At 55.0% G+C, this 15336-nt stretch overlaps 1 protein-coding gene across 3 annotated transcripts in view; it reads right to left on the bottom strand.

Annotated features, from left to right (window-relative positions):
- Positions 1-15336, bottom strand: part of SORCS2 (sortilin related VPS10 domain containing receptor 2) — a 497183-nt gene that overhangs the window by 406278 nt on the left and 75569 nt on the right. The gene's annotated exons all lie outside the window — the stretch shown is intronic.

Below are 15336 nucleotides of genomic sequence, written 5' to 3' on the forward strand. Positions count from 1 at the left end.
CCGCCAACCTCATCTCCGTTGGGGACAGATTTCTCAGGAAGAGCTAGAGATTGCTGGCCACCAGGACCACCACACAGGCCACCCCCCCCGCCCACCCCCAGCTCTGGCCTGCCCAGCAGGATACGATGCACCTGGCTGGCAGACAGATGCCACCCAAGTCTGCAAACTCCTCCTTCCATGAGCTTATTTCACTGGTGGCCCACCTCCTCTCCCTTAATGAGCTACAGAGGATGATAACAGAGAAAATAAACACGGGGAACTTCAGAGACACACAGCCTCTTCGTCCTGCGCAGCCCGAAGACACAGTGACGCCCCCCACCCCGCCCCGGTGCAGCGGGTTCCCGTGCGTCTGTCTGCGATCGTGGTCCCCACAGGGGCCCGCGTGGGGGGTGGGGTGTGGGAAAGGCAGGAGAGAGTGGGGGGCGGGGGCGGGGGGAGCTCGGCTCCCTGTCTCTGCGGAAGCCGAGTCCTGGCATCACTCAGCCTGTGAGGTTGGGCTGGCTATCTGGGCAAAGCCCGGCCCTGGCATGTCCTCCCCAGACCACACCCCACCCCTTCACGCACTGTCCTCTGCCCCTTTCCTGGGCCCCTGTGGAGCCAGGGTGGATGTGTCCCCAGCCCAAATGCGGGGGCACTTTGGTGAACCTGGACAAGCTGAGAGGCCTTCCTCTCTGCCGATCGGCTTCCTTGCCCGAAAAGACAGGATTTTCGCTGCATTCTCTGTGCCCCCGTGAGCATCACCCACAAAGATCTGACAGTGATGGGGGACACAGCTCCTGCAGCACCTCAACAACCCTCAACAACCGCCTGGATTCTGAGACACCAGCTCTCACTCTGCTCTCAGCTTACTGGCCCCTTCCATTCACACTGGGGCATTTCTACTTCTGGAGAAGAAACGCTGGCCTGGACCACACCCCCTTCCAAGGTCTTATTCCCAATGTCCACAGGGCTTTGCTCTCCTGAGAAGGGCATCACTCTACACCCAGGGTCCAGCCAGAAACCCTCGAGCCGTTCTGGAGTCCTCCCTGCTTGGGTTGCCCTGCAGTCCTTTGCCCAGGGCGGGGTCCCCTGGTCCCACAGACCCATTGGCCAGATGGGGAAACTGAGGCCTGGAAAGGCCAAAGACTTGCTGTGAACCACAGTGACTCAGTGACTCTGCCTGTCCTCGTCCTCTGCCCAGATGCCCGGCCTCCAGACTGGCCCAAGCCAAAGGCCTGACTGGACGGCAGTAGTTGCCTCTGGCCCAGGGCTCTGGCCTTCTCCCAGACCCCACGTCATCAGCTGAGCACCAGCAGCCAGAGGGATCGTAAAGAAAGCAAGCCTAGCCACACACCCGTCCAGCCACTCTGCTGCGTGCGCTGAAAATCTCTCACTGGCTATGGGGCCCCTGTGCTCCCGTCTGAGACCCCCTGCTCTTCTGTTCTCCTCCAGCCGCCTCTGCCCTGAACAGGCGTGGCCATGCCCACCCCAGGACCTTTGCACATGCCTCGCCCACTGCCTGGACCACTCATCCACGTGCCGCTTCACTCAGCATCTCCCATCCGATCTCTGGGTCTCTGCTAACACGGCCCCTCCTCAGAGAGGCCCCCGATGCCCAGGGGAAGTGCTCTCCCAGCACCGTGCTCCTTTGCAGCCGTTCTCTCGGCTGGCATCATTAAATCACCAACTGTGAAATTAGTCCTTTAATGTCAGAGTCCCCTGCCAAGCGGGCCAGGCCAGGACCACCTCTGCCTGGTTCCCTTGTCCCTTCTGCGGCACCAGGCTTAGGGTAGGCCCTCAACCTTCATTCTCTGAATGAAGGAAGGAAGGAAGGATAAGCGCTGCCTCGGACGGTCACTTCAGTGAACAGAGCAGCTCAGAGACCACCCCCTGACCCCACGCCCCTGTGCGCGCACACAGTGAGACACGGCAGCACAGGAAGAACACCAGCTGGGAGTCTGTAGACCCGGGTTCCAGGCTCCGGTCCTCCCACTGAGCCACTGTGGCCCACAGCAAGCCTTTGGCCTTTCCAGGCCTCAGTTTCCCCATCTGGCCAATGGGTCTGTGGGACCAGGGGACCCCACCCCTCCACCCCCGGACAAGGAAATAGAAACCCACTCCAGTACTCTTGCCTGGGAAATCCCATGGACAGAGGAGCCTGGTGGGCTGCACTCCACGGGGTTGCCAAGAGTCAGACACGACTTAGCGATGAAACAACAAGGGCCTCTCGGCACTAAAGCTTCCACCAACGACGCTAAAAGCCCTGCCCAGGCCCAGGGCCCCGTGGGCGCTGCGTCCTGCCCTGGGGAGCCGAGAGTCCGAGTCATTGCAGGAAATAGGCACCGGTGGGGACGGCCCAGAGGGCAGCCAAGAGGAGACGGCCCAGAGGAGAGGCCTTACCGAGCAGGGCCCACTGGTGTGAGGTGAGCAAGAAAGGTTCCCATTTCACAGGTGAGGAGACTGAGGTCTGAGCAGAGGCAGCAGCCACGTGTCTGCTCTCTCCGGGCACCTTCGACCCCCCTGGCCTCAGCTCATGGAGTCCAAGGCCAGGAGAGCCAGGAGGGTTGGGGCCGGAGGAAATGAAGGGGCGACCTATCCACAGTGTGGAGAAAAGAAGAAAAAGACATCCCAGAGGTGACAAGCAAGAAATGGGCCCAGGAGCAAGATTTGGTCTGCAGGCGAAGGGGGCAGGGGCGTGTGGCCCCAGCGAGTCCAGACCACGGCCCTGGGGTCGGGCGACAGGTCCCCACCCTGCGCCGCTGGCGATGGTCTGTGCTCCTCGCCTCCTGTCCATGGGGCTGAGCCAAGGCCACGAGGCTGTGGAGCCACTCGACGGAGGGGCCCGGGTCACTGGTCACGGCCCACGGCCCGCCCACACAAAGGCAAAGCAGCAGTCACTGCGTGAGCACCCGGGGGTGCTTGTGACGGCAGCTCTCGCCGGGCGTCCTGACTGGCACGCAGCAAACAGCGGTAGCCCTAACCTCACAGCCTCGCGACACGGCACGGCTGCTCCTTGTCTTCCAGACGGGGAAGCTGAGGCTTCGGGAGGTTCGGTGGCCACGTGGTCCACGCGGACGGTCTCCTCTGTTTCCTCTCTGACTCCGCCATCGGGGGGCGGGGGGTGAGGGAACTATATTTAGCATATTAAACAAGCACAGAGAAAACATCTATGTTCACAAGAAAGGAAGGTTCAAGGGGAGTTAGGGATGGCAGTGACTCTTCACGTGGCCCCCAAGCCAACACCCGACTCTAACCCAACCACGGCCAGCCCCTCACTGTCACCCCAGTATCCAAAGTCCTGTGATGGACATAGGGCACAGACTGATGTTTGCCAAGGGGGAGGAGGTTCGGGGACGCATGGAGTGAGAGGTTGGGGTTGGCAGATGTCAGCTTTTATATACAGGACAGATAAACAACAACTCCTACTTCACATGCACAGGAAACTATGTTCACTATCCTGTGATGAGCCATAACGGAAAAGAATCTATTCTTTTTTAATGAATATAACTGGATCGCTTTTCTGTACAGCAATAATTAACACAAAGTTGCAAATCAACTATACTCCAATCAAATAAAAAAGAAGAAAATTAATGCAAAAATATACAAAAAGTATGTCACTGATAAGTGATGCACATCCCGTAAATGTAAGATTACTTTAACGTTTGCAAAAAAAAAATAATAATAATAATAACGTAATTCACACACAGGCAGAAAAAAGGAAAATAAATAAAATATTCTCAATTGCAGCAGAAAAAAATAAAGTCCTATGACAACCTGAAAGTCTGGCCCAAGTTTGGGGCCAAAACTCATTTGGCAGCAAAGTGTGACACACACCCTCCCACCACCAAAACAGGAAAGGGCTTGGAGAAAGAGGGCAGCACCAAGATGGCAACAGGGGTGGTCTCAGCCTTAGAGAGACCGAGAGGTCGCTGCCCACTGCCCTGCGAACTGCCCCACCTTGTTTTCCTCCAACGAGCATACATGATGATTACCATAACGACAGTGGGAAATTAAGCAACGGAATGCCACTTGGCGCAGTCTGGGGGCAGAAACGGCAGCTCTGCAGACCTGCTGATGCTGTTCCCAGAGACGGTGGGGAGGAAAGCTTTGTGGGACTCCCCAGTAACTCCCACCACACCCCAGACATCTTGAAGACCACAATGCTGGGCCATAACGGAGTTGACCGGCCTCCCCTGGGGTCAGCCATCAAGATCTTGCCAGCGCGGGGTCACGCAGCTGCCTACCGCACAAAGGCAGCCCCCACCCACACCCCCACACCCCCGCCCGGCCCCCTCCTCCAGGCCCCCTGGAGGGTCGGGAGACGGTGAGGACTGCCTTTCTGTCACTCTGAAGGGGACTCTGTCCTCTCCCCCAGAGCTGTCAGGTGGCTCCAGGTCACGGTGGTGAGGAGGAGTGTGTTAAGAGTCCTTGGCAGGCCTGGGCACGGTGAGGCCCCCAGCATCTCAGGAAGATGGTCCTGCCAACTTCCGTCTCCACGTGGGATGTGCAAATCGCCTGTGTTTGTTCTCCAACACCTGCCTTCTGCGGCTCACAGCTTTCATCCTTGAAGAGCTGCTGAGAGGAGCGTCTGAAAAATGCTAATACGGAGGAAACTCCCTACGGAGTTATAATGAAAAGCTTTACATAAATTGTGATATTTTACTAATGTCCCAGGTCTGGGAGGGCTTTATTAACTGCGGCTCAATCTCTTTGGCAGTTGCCACTAATCCACATTGCCGACTTCAATGAATTCAATTCATCAAACACACATTGAGTGCCCACTAGGTGTCAGACACTGTTCCAGGCATGGGGGGGGAGCCTTCCTTCCACCAACAAATATTTACCCAGCACCCCTCGGTGGTAGACACTGAACAGCAATGGGGAGGAAAGCCAGACCTTGTCTGCAAGGCACCAAAGACAGAGAAGTGATTACTCAAAGACAGTGTGGTGCGGCTCTGAGCCGTGCACTCCGGAGGGCTTGCTGGAGGAAGAAACATCAGGCTGAATCCCAAGGAGAAGTGGGCCAAAGAGATGGGAAAGAGAGTGTTCCAGGCCGACAGACAAAGGTTGGAAGACAACCTGTCCAGAGAATCGCAGAATCAGGGTAGCGCAATTGCTAATCCTGAAAGCACCCAAATCTCCAGGAACACACCCCAAACTGCAACCAGGTTCCCTGGGTGGGAGATACAGCATCCTGCCCACACTAGATGGACACTGGTCTCCCACTGTTAGCCCCTTCAGGTCTAACCTTAATGCCAAACCCAGACAGCAAAGCACTGATTGACCAATAGAGTCAACACAGAAGGCCATGGCCCAGGACAACACAGGGCACCCGGGAAGCCCAGAGGAGAGAATGGAAGGCTTCCTGGAGGAGGCGGTGCCTGGGCTGGGTAGCGGCCACCCCAGTCAAGAAGGGCTGATGCCCACAACCCTGCCGTGGACTGAACTGTGCCCCCCACAAGTTCATATGATGAAGACCTAACCCACGACCTGATTGTAAGAGGTGGTGGCTGTCGTTGTTTAGTCCCTAAGTCGTGTCTGACTCTGTGCAACCCTATGGACTGTAGCCCACCAGGCTCCTCAGTCCATGGGCCTTCCCAGGCAGAAATACTGGAGGGGGTTGCCATGTCCTTGTCCAGGTAATGAAGGTTAAATGAAGCCATTAGGGTGGGACCCTAAACCAATAGGAGTGTATCCTTATAAGCAGGGCTCCCTAACCTCTGGGATCTAACGCCTGATGATCTGAGGTGGAGCTGATGTCATAATAATAGAAATAAAGTGCACAATAAATGCAATGCATTTGACGCATCCGAAACCATCCCCCACCCTGGTCCATGGAAAACCTGTCTTCCACGAAGCTGGTCCCTGGTGCCAAAAAGGTTGGGGACCACCACTCAGAGAAAGAGGTCTCTCTCCACCACGTGACCACACAAGGTGGCGGGCGTCTGCTGGTCAGGACGAGACCCTCACCAGCCCTGGAGTCGGCCGGCACCTCGACCTTGGAGTTCAGTCTCCAGAACCGTGAGAAGGAACTGTCTGTGTTGAGTCCAGTCCTGATCACAGCAGCGCGAGCAGATTGAGACAGACCCCCAACACCACCCCCTTTCTGTCTCCAGGGCCCCCCAACACAAAAGTGGCCTCGCAAGCGAGGGGACCCCGAGGCCAGCCCCTGGCCCCGGGTGGAAGGTTCACGTTCTCACGGTCCAGCTGGCCTCGTCCTTCAGGTGCCCGTCGGAGAAGACGGTTGACGATTCTGGCTAATTCATGGAGCTTTTCCGCGGATTAACTCGTTAATTAATGTACCGCACTTCTGAATTTGCAAGCGGCGCATCGAAGCCCCAGGGACGCTGATCTGAAATCACGAGATGCAGCCCAGTGGCATGAATGGGTTTTCATAAAGGCCCCCTGCTTTCCCGAGCTGGGCTGGCGAGCCTGCCGCTCCGCTCCTCATCCCGTATGTCCAGAGCCACTGAACAAAGCCATCAGGAAGGGCTGGGGGTGGGGTTGGGATCTGATCGGGCTTTCAACGGACAGTTGAATGCTCTCCTCCAAACAAGACACCACTTTCAAAACAGCAGAAGTGGCCTTACCTTCAAAGCAAAAAACCACCTTAAATAAATCTACTATGTCCTTCGCTCTTTAATCCCCTAAGATGGGAAGCCCACCTCTGCCTGCCATGCCGCTGATCAATACTCTGAATTCCTAAGAAGCTATTTTTTTTTCTTTCAGTCAAGTGTCAAATTAAAGACAGTCAATACTGGTATTGTAATGCCTTTCTTTAAAAAAAAAAAGACAAATAATCTATTGGATGAACTCTATACCTGTAAAATTAGACTTCTTCCCCAGAGGCTGGCAGGAAGAAGCGGGTGTCCCGGCCTGCGTGCTCCTCCTCTGGACCCAGGGGATGCACATCGGGGCCTTCCCACAGACAAGCGAAACCCGCAGACCCCCAGGCCTGCCCTCAGAGAGGGTGCTGATTAAGCTAACACGGAGGGCTGGGACCAGGGCAGAACCGGCAGCTTGAGACCCAGAGGACAACGGAACGCTTCCTGGAGGAGGTGGCCTCCAGGCTGGGCTGCAGCCACTGTAAGCAGGAAGGGCTCATGCCAAGGCCTCCTGACTCCTGTCTCTGCCCACCCTGACCGCTCCTTCCTCCGTCAGACCCCTTGGCAGCACCACTTTCACCTTCCCACAACTTCCCCCGACTTGCCCGGAAACTCTCACAACCTTCTGTGGCTCCCAAGGCCTGAGATGCCCAGTTTGCCGGCCGGGGACCTAAGCTCCACCCCTCCCCCCAAGTCTGCCTCAGTTAGCATCTGCTCTGTGAGCCTACTCCGCTCTGGTTAACTGAAGCCTGTGAGCACGCAAAAGATCTGAGTTTCAGCCCTGACTCCGGACCTCTGTGCCCGTGAGCAAAGCTCTCTCTGAGCCTCTCTGCTTCAGTTCCGCAGCTGGCCTGGGACCAAGGGCAGCCCCGCCCCAGCTTCTGGCCCTGGAACCAGCCCATTTCTAGGCCGGGCCAGCCTGCCTCCGTTGTCCTGCCCGGCCCTGCAGCCCTGCAAGAGGAGAAAGGAAAACCGGCCTGGGAGACACTGCATCTCAAACCTCAGGCCTCTCCAGGACTCCCTCCCTTCTCACGCACCCCCGTTCTCTCTGTTCCCTGTAGTGCCCGCCTTCCTGGCCAGGCTTGAGTGGGCAGCTGCTTCCCCTGGCGCCCCCGCCCCAGGCACAGGCTACTTCCACCACTGCCCTGCCCTGGTTCTCTCCCGCAGCATCTCTTGTCCATCTGAGTGCCTCCCGGAAGGCAGGGCCAGGCAGCCCCCGCCACGCCCATCACACAGGAGCAGGCTCAGGGTCGGAGCTGTGCAGTGAGAATAAACACAGGCTTGGGGACCCCGCTGGTGACTCTAGGAAATCATTTACAGGCTCCCAGGGCGAGGGAGGGGTGGAGAGGATGGGTGGACAGTAGCACCTGGCCCGGAGGGGACCGGGAGGATGGACCAAAGACAGCAGGGGGGCAGCTGGCCCTCAGCACCCATAGGAGGGTGCCCGCTCGCCGTGATGGCTAACAGTGGGCCAGTGCCAGCACTAGGGCATCCAGGTCTGGATCCTGGGAGCTGGCCTGAGCCCCCAGGCTCATCAGGACTGCCCTGCACATCAGAGAAGCCCACCAGCTCCTCAGGGGAATCTCTAATTTGCTGTCAGCTTCACTTTAATAGCCAGCGGCCCACGTGCTCCCGGGCCCCCTGGGACGCCAAAGCCTGAGCCAGCCTGGAAGGGATTTGATACGGGTTGGGAAGGCTCTACAAGGCTCTGCTGGTGACCCTTGTCTCCCCAAGAGGAAGAAGGAAGGGCTGAGCCCCCAGGCGAATGCCCCCTGCCCTGTCACCCCTCCTGGGATTCCCCATGGATGACCCGGCTCGGTCATCCGGTGGGACCCGGCCAGTGGGCTGCAGAGTGCACAGGAAGCCCGGGGAGCCAAGGCTCAGAGCCTCAGCTCCCGGCAGCCGGGTCCCTGGGGAGGACAATGGCGCTCAACAGAAAATTAAGATCAGTCCCCCACTCCGGCCAGGCCCCTGCAGCGCAGGGTTGCTGCGGGGGTGTGACACAGCAGGCGGGTGTGGTAGGCTGAGCAATTTCCCCCACCGATGTGTCCACCTCCTCACACCCACACCCCGTGACGCAAGCCCATTTGGACAAAGGGTCTTTGCGGGTGTTGAGATGTTAGTGAAGAATGTCGAGGTATGAGCACCCTGGATGATACAGCTGGGCCCTGAGCCCAGTGACATGTGTTGTTAGGAGGGCATGGTCCTGCCCCTTTCCTGCAGCTGTTCACAGGCCACACCAGCAGGACTCCACAAGCAGCCGTTTCACTTTGAGATGGCTCACCATTGCCCCGGTTCTCCGCAGCTCAGAGCAAGCAATCCCCACTCTGGGGCCCCCATCAGGGCTGCCAGGGAAGGAGCCTGCAAAATCAGGTCCCTGGAGGCCAAGGGATGAGGCCACGTCACAAAGGATGCCCTTGCTTCCTTGGCCCAAGTCCTTCACGGCTCCCCAGTCTCGGCAGAAAGAGCTCCCATGTCCCTGCCCCGCCCCCCTCCCACCTCCCTCAGCCCCAAGTCCCCACCCTGGGTGCTCCAGCCAGACCGAGCTCCTCCCAACTCCTGAGTGTGCCCGTCCTGCACTTGCTGGAAATTGTTGGTGAGAAAGATGGGCATAAGTCACCCACCCGAGACCCTGAGCTTCAAAACTTGCCTTAGAAGCTAGTGTCAACCCACAGGGTGGGCACTGCAGAAGGAAGGAAGCCGCCCTGTATGCCTCCAGGCAACGGTCTGACAATGCGGCCCTAGATTAGGGAGGCCCGAGAGACACCCCATCCAGATGACACTCCAGCCCCTCCACCGCCACCCTGAGCCTGTGTGCCGTGACTTCAAAGTGCCCTCCACTCACCCATCCAGTCACTGCATTCATTCATCCATCCATGAATGAATTCATCATGCCCTTCATCCCTTCATTCACTCATTTCTCATGCCCTCCATTCACCCATCATGGTATGAACATTTGTGCCTCACCCACCTCAAATTCACATGTTAAAATTCCCAGTGTAATGATGTTAAAAGCTGGGACCTTGGGTCACGAGGATGGAGCCTTCACAAGTTGGATTAGTGTCCTTATAAGAGGCTACCAGACAGCTAGCTACTCCTTTTCTCACCACATGAAGATACAAGGACAAGGAGCTGTCTGCAGCCCAGAAGAGGGTTCTCACCAGAAATGGGCCATGCCGAAGCCATGTGTGTCTCGAAGCCTCCACAACTGTAAGTTTCTGTTGACATGAAGCTGCCACGTCTCATATCTTGTTATGCAGCCTGAACAGATGAACACAGCGCCTCCCCTTCACTCAGCACATACTCGGTTCACTCACTTAACACAAAAACATGCGCTGAGTGCCAGACGTTTGTCCCACCTCCCCACCCAGCCAGCACCCGCTCTCTGCTCCCTGTTACAGCAAACCCAGAGGAGCACTATCCCCACTGTTTGTTCACCTCCTCGCTTCACCTTCTCTCCCACCCTCTCCCATCAGGCGCTTGGACTCACACTCCTTATAGCCCACAGCTGCCTTACATCATCTCATCCCTGTTCTTGCTTATTATCTGTCCTCCCCTCTAGGAACCTTCTCTGACTCATCACGGTGCCTAGAATGGTACCACACAGTGGCTACTCCACCTACTAAATGAATGAGTGAGTGAGTGAATGAATGAATGAGAGAATGAGGGAGTGATTGAATGAGTGAGGGAGTAAATGAGGGAGGGAGGGAGTAAACAAGTGACTGAACAAATGAATAAGTGAGGGACTGAAAGAACCAGCAAGGGCCTAAATGAGTGAGGGAGTGACTGACTGAGGAGTGAATGACTGACTGAGGAAGCGAACGACTGACTGAGGGAGTGAATGACTGACTGAGGAGCGAATGACTGACTGAGGAGCGAAAGACTGACTGAGGAGCGAAAGACTGACTGAGGGAGCAAAAGACTGACTGGGGAGTGAATGACTGACTAAGGAGTGAATGACTGAGTGAGGGGGTGACTGACTGACTGAGGAGTGACTGAATGAGTAAGGCGTGAACGACTGACTGAGGGAGTGAATGACTGACTGAGGAGTGAATGACTGACTGAGGAGTGAATGACTGACTAAGTAGTGAATGACTGACTAAGGAGTGAATGCCTGAGTGAGGGGGTGACTGACTGACTGAGGAGTGACTGAATGAGTAAGGCGTGAATGACTGACTGAGGGAGTGAACGACTGACTGAGGAGTGAATGACTGACTGAGGGGGTGAATGACTGAGGGAGCAAAAGACTGACTGAGGAGTGAAAGACTGACTGAGGGAGTGAACAACTGACTGAGGGGATGAACGACTGACTGAGGGAGTGAATGACTGAGTGATGGGGTGAATGTCTGACTGAGGAGTGAATGTCTGACTGAGGGAGTGAATGACTGACTGAGGGAGTGACTGACTGAGGGGATGAATGACTGACTGAGGAGTGAACGACTGAGAGGGTGAATGACTGAGGGCGTGACTGATTGAGTGAGGGAGTGACTGACTGACTGAGGGAGTGAATGACTGTTGAGGGCGTGAATGAATGAGTGGCAGAACCCACCCCCTGCCTTTCCACCACAGATGTCCGCGCCCTCCGTTCTCAGGCCCAGCAAGGACAGGAGCTGAGCGTGGCGACAGAGGCCCCGCCTGCCACGTCTCCAGAGGCTGGGAACTGAGGCCTCAGGACAGACCCACCTGGGTGTGAATCCAACTCCGCCCACTACTAAGCCTGGAAGTCAAGTCATTTCATTTCTGCCCGTCTTGGTTCCCTCACACACATGCTGAGGACCCAAGCACGTCCAATCTGGAGGCCTAAAGCCCTGACGTGACTGGCACTGCCCACAGTCCAGCACCTCTGCCCTTAACCCCCAGCTCTTGCCAGGCTTGCCACGTAATTAGTGGAGGAGCTAAGAACAGGTCCCGTGGTCCAGGCCACTTCTGTGTCCTTGTAATATGCAACTACATCCTCGTTAAGTTAAAATAGTAAATGGCACCAAACAGTCCAATAATACAAACTGACTTCATTTATACCTTGCAACCCCAAGTCCTTGCTGTCAGAATTAACAAGGCGCATGGCTTATGCATTCAAACCTTGATATTTTTTTCCCAAATGTCATCGCATGATCTACTTTTTAAAGGGGCGGAGGGCCACATCCTGTTTCGTAAACATGTCCACTGTCCTGACAAAGCTCTAAGCCCTCCAGAAAGTGCTTGAATCATTGTATGTTGACATTAAACGTGCATCGGGAGGCAAAGGCCCCCCCAGGCCAGACGCAGACGAGGTAGCAACCTGCGGTGATAACATCGCCCTGTCAGAAACATCAACCTTCATCTCTGGGTCGTCGGCAAAGCCTGGGCACGGGACCAGGAAGGTGGTCTGGGGCTGAGTAACATGGGAAGAACTGGGTAGTGAAACCAGACTCTGGTGAGAACTGGTACAGAGCAAAAGTGGGGCCGGATCGGGTTCCCTTCCTGACGAAGCCCCTGGGCAGAGGGGCTGTCCCAGGTCCCAGCAAAGGAGGCACTGTCAGAGCTGGAATGTGTTTGTGAGGCTTGGAGCAAATGCAGCCACTGAGGCACAATGAGTACCTGAAGATGAGGATTCTCTGCATGGATTTCTGGTTAGAAAAGGAGTAAGAAGGAACCAGATGCTCCAGTTTCCATTGGTGGACAGCACTGAACCTCAGAGGCCACTGTCTTTTCATCACATGAGGCAAAAACGGGGGGGACAAGAGGAGGGAAGAATCAACACAATCACTCCCAACAGAACAGCCCACCAGGGACCTGCCAGGCTGCAACACCACGGTCTGGGCATGCTGCCCACACAGATGGCTCAATGGAGGCTTGAAAATTCTCCAGGTCTACGAGAACTGGTTGGCATGAAATGAACGTGCCCAGCACAGGTCTGTGAGAAAGAGAGGATGGAAAGGTCTAGAATATGAGCAAGATGACCAGACCCAGGAAAAAGCCCAGAGGCCGAAAGACTCTGAGAAAGTGCTTGTGCTCAAATGCCGAGGGGAAGAGGGGTTGGGGAGCGGGGCAGGAAAAGAGGGGACACGGGTTTCCAGCAGGCAACCCATGGATTCAGACCTTCAGGAGTTAAACGAGGCCTCGAGCCCAGCCAAGGGGACTACAAAGGAATTAGAGAGGTTTGCAAACATGTCAGGCAGCACTCGGCTGACAAGCAGACACAGGCGAAGCGGTCCACCCGAAAGATAATGATTTCTCGCCGAAACAGCAGTCCCATCTCAAGAGCAGGGCGCTGGCTGTCACAAACATGACCCCTGTGCTCCGATTCCACCAGTGAGACTGACAAGTGAGAATGGTTGTGTGCAGTGTGTAGAACGTGGAAGGAAGCACAGCCCTGACTATCCTCGGTGGGTTCACCAGGACAAGGCTGTGAGTCTGCAATTCGGGGAAATTCTGGGCAGGGCACGGTCCCACGAGAGACTTGATGTATGGTGTGGAAGGGCCATCCTGTTTTCACGGAGCTAAGGCTCTTTGGGAGACGGGAAGAAAGGCCTCCATTATTCAGTCTCCAGTTAATTTATCGAAGCCTGCTGCATGCCTGTGAGTGACCCTTCTTGAGCACTTCCCAGTACCAGGCGCTGGGTGAGCACTGTCCTTGGGTTAAATCCTCCCTTTCTCACTACAGTGGGTCACGATCAGTACCGGCCATCTCTGCATGTTACAAAAGGGGAGGCTGAGGCCCCAAGAGGTTAAATGACTTAGTCAAGTTGGACTGGATAGCAGCACCTGCCCTCCTAACACACCCCAGTCCGCTTCCACCTTCATCAAATCAGATCCAAACATCCCACCAAACACTGGCCCTCCCAGAATTACAAGCAAAGTTTCCTCCTACTTAGGACAAAAGAGGGGCCACGCATGAAAGATGAAGGTGTTATCCTGCTTTAAGAAGGAAAAAAGAGAAAGTCCCCTAATGCCTGTTCTGCCACAGTTTATGTACAAATAAAGACAAGCTTTCACACAAATTCTGAAAATGCAACCACAGTTCCAAAACCCAATTCATCCATCTTCACCTCTTGAGAATGCAGTTGTTTTTTAAAACGTTTCAGCACCAATTTGGCACAGTGACGAAGAGCCTGCCTGCAATGCAGGAGACACGGGTTTGATTGCTGGGTCAGGAAGATCCCCTGGAGGGGAGCATGGCAACCCACTCCAGTATTCTTGCCTGGAAAATCCCATGGACAGAGGTGCCTAGCAGGCTACAGTCCTTGGGGTTGCAAAGAATTGGACACAGCTAAGCGACTGAGCACACACACACAGAACCGTTGTCCCCCTCCCTAAAGGGGCACAGAAATAAGGTGACTTCTTGAATGTGAAATCCCTGTGGGTGGAGTTCTGTGGGTGCCTGATATGAAACTGGCAGGAGGCATGGCTGTAAGTGTCAACTGCTCCCCTACCCCCGAGTTCTGACTTCTCAGTATGAGTGACACTCCCCAAAAAGGAGGCAAGAGGCCTGGATTCCAGATAATCTCCAGACCTACAAGCCCCATAGCTGTCAGAGGCTGCAGCAGACGGCCATTTGATCTGAGTGCAGCCAGTTGTCAGGAAGAAAGTTTTGAGATTCAAAGATTAAGAGCAGCTGAGAGTCTATGTGTAACAACAGTGTCTCCTGGGCAGTGACCACACTCTGGAGTTGAAAGTTGCAGAAATGCAACACAAGAGGCTGTGTGCAGAAGTGAGAGGTAGACCATAAGGCTGAATGCCAAAGAAATGATGCTTTCAAATTGTGGGACTGGAGTCAGTCCCTCCTAAAGGAAATCAATCCTGAATATTCAGTGGAAGGAATATTGAAGCTAGAGCTCCAATACTTTGGCCACCTGATGTGAAGAGCTGACTCATTGGAAAAGACCCTGATGCTGGGAAAGACTGAAGGCAAAAGGAGAAAGGGCAAGATGGTTAGCTAGCATCCCTGACTCAATGGACACGAATTTGAGCAAACTCAAGGAGACAGTGGAGGACAGAGGAGCCTGGTGTGCTGCAGTCCATGGGGTTGCAAAAAGTCGGACACGACTGAGCGACTGAACAACAGCAATGATGAGATGGGGCACTAATTGGGCAGGAGGCAAGGAGGGGGAGGGCAATCCAGAAAGAGACACTTTTAAATCAAGTTTTATTTTGAGTCTGTCCTGCTAGCTATAAATACAAACATTACCCACGACAGGTTGTTGAGCATATAGAATGCTCCCTTCATCCCCGTCTCCAAATGTAGCATATCTGTATCCCTGGAAACGGGCTCCCTCAGCATCTCCTGAACTCCTCCTGGTGAGTCTCCCTGTGGTGCAAGGCTGGTCAGCTACCGCCTACATCTCTGATACCACACGGAGTGAATGCCTTCGCCACCCTTGACTATGCAGGGACTGGCACATTTCAACTAGTTTTCCTGGTTTCTGGTAGAGCCACCCTAGCAAACTGGGATTGGGAATAAAGTCACCACACCGCATTTTGATCCATTGTAGGTAATAGCTGAATGAAACTGACCATTGCATTCTCTGCAAGGATATGGGATCACCCCAACAGCCATTGGTATCACTGCTCACTTCAGGAAAGCTCTCCAGAGCAATGGGTCTATATGCATCTGTTCCAATTTCTCTCTTGACTCCAGCTGCTAGGAAGATCAGAGCCAAATCTGTGAGCCACCTTTAGCAACACAGTAAGTATTTTACGAGCTGAGCCTGTCCCTAGCTCCATCCTTTCCCTCTCCTTTTTTCCTCACTTATTTTCATGTTGCTTTTACATC

This window comes from Bos grunniens, chromosome 6 (genome assembly GCF_055505025.1).
Source record: "Bos grunniens cultivar Pamir isolate PY7600 chromosome 6, Bosgru_T2T1.0, whole genome shotgun sequence".
Taxonomy (NCBI): Eukaryota; Metazoa; Chordata; class Mammalia; order Artiodactyla; family Bovidae; genus Bos; species Bos grunniens.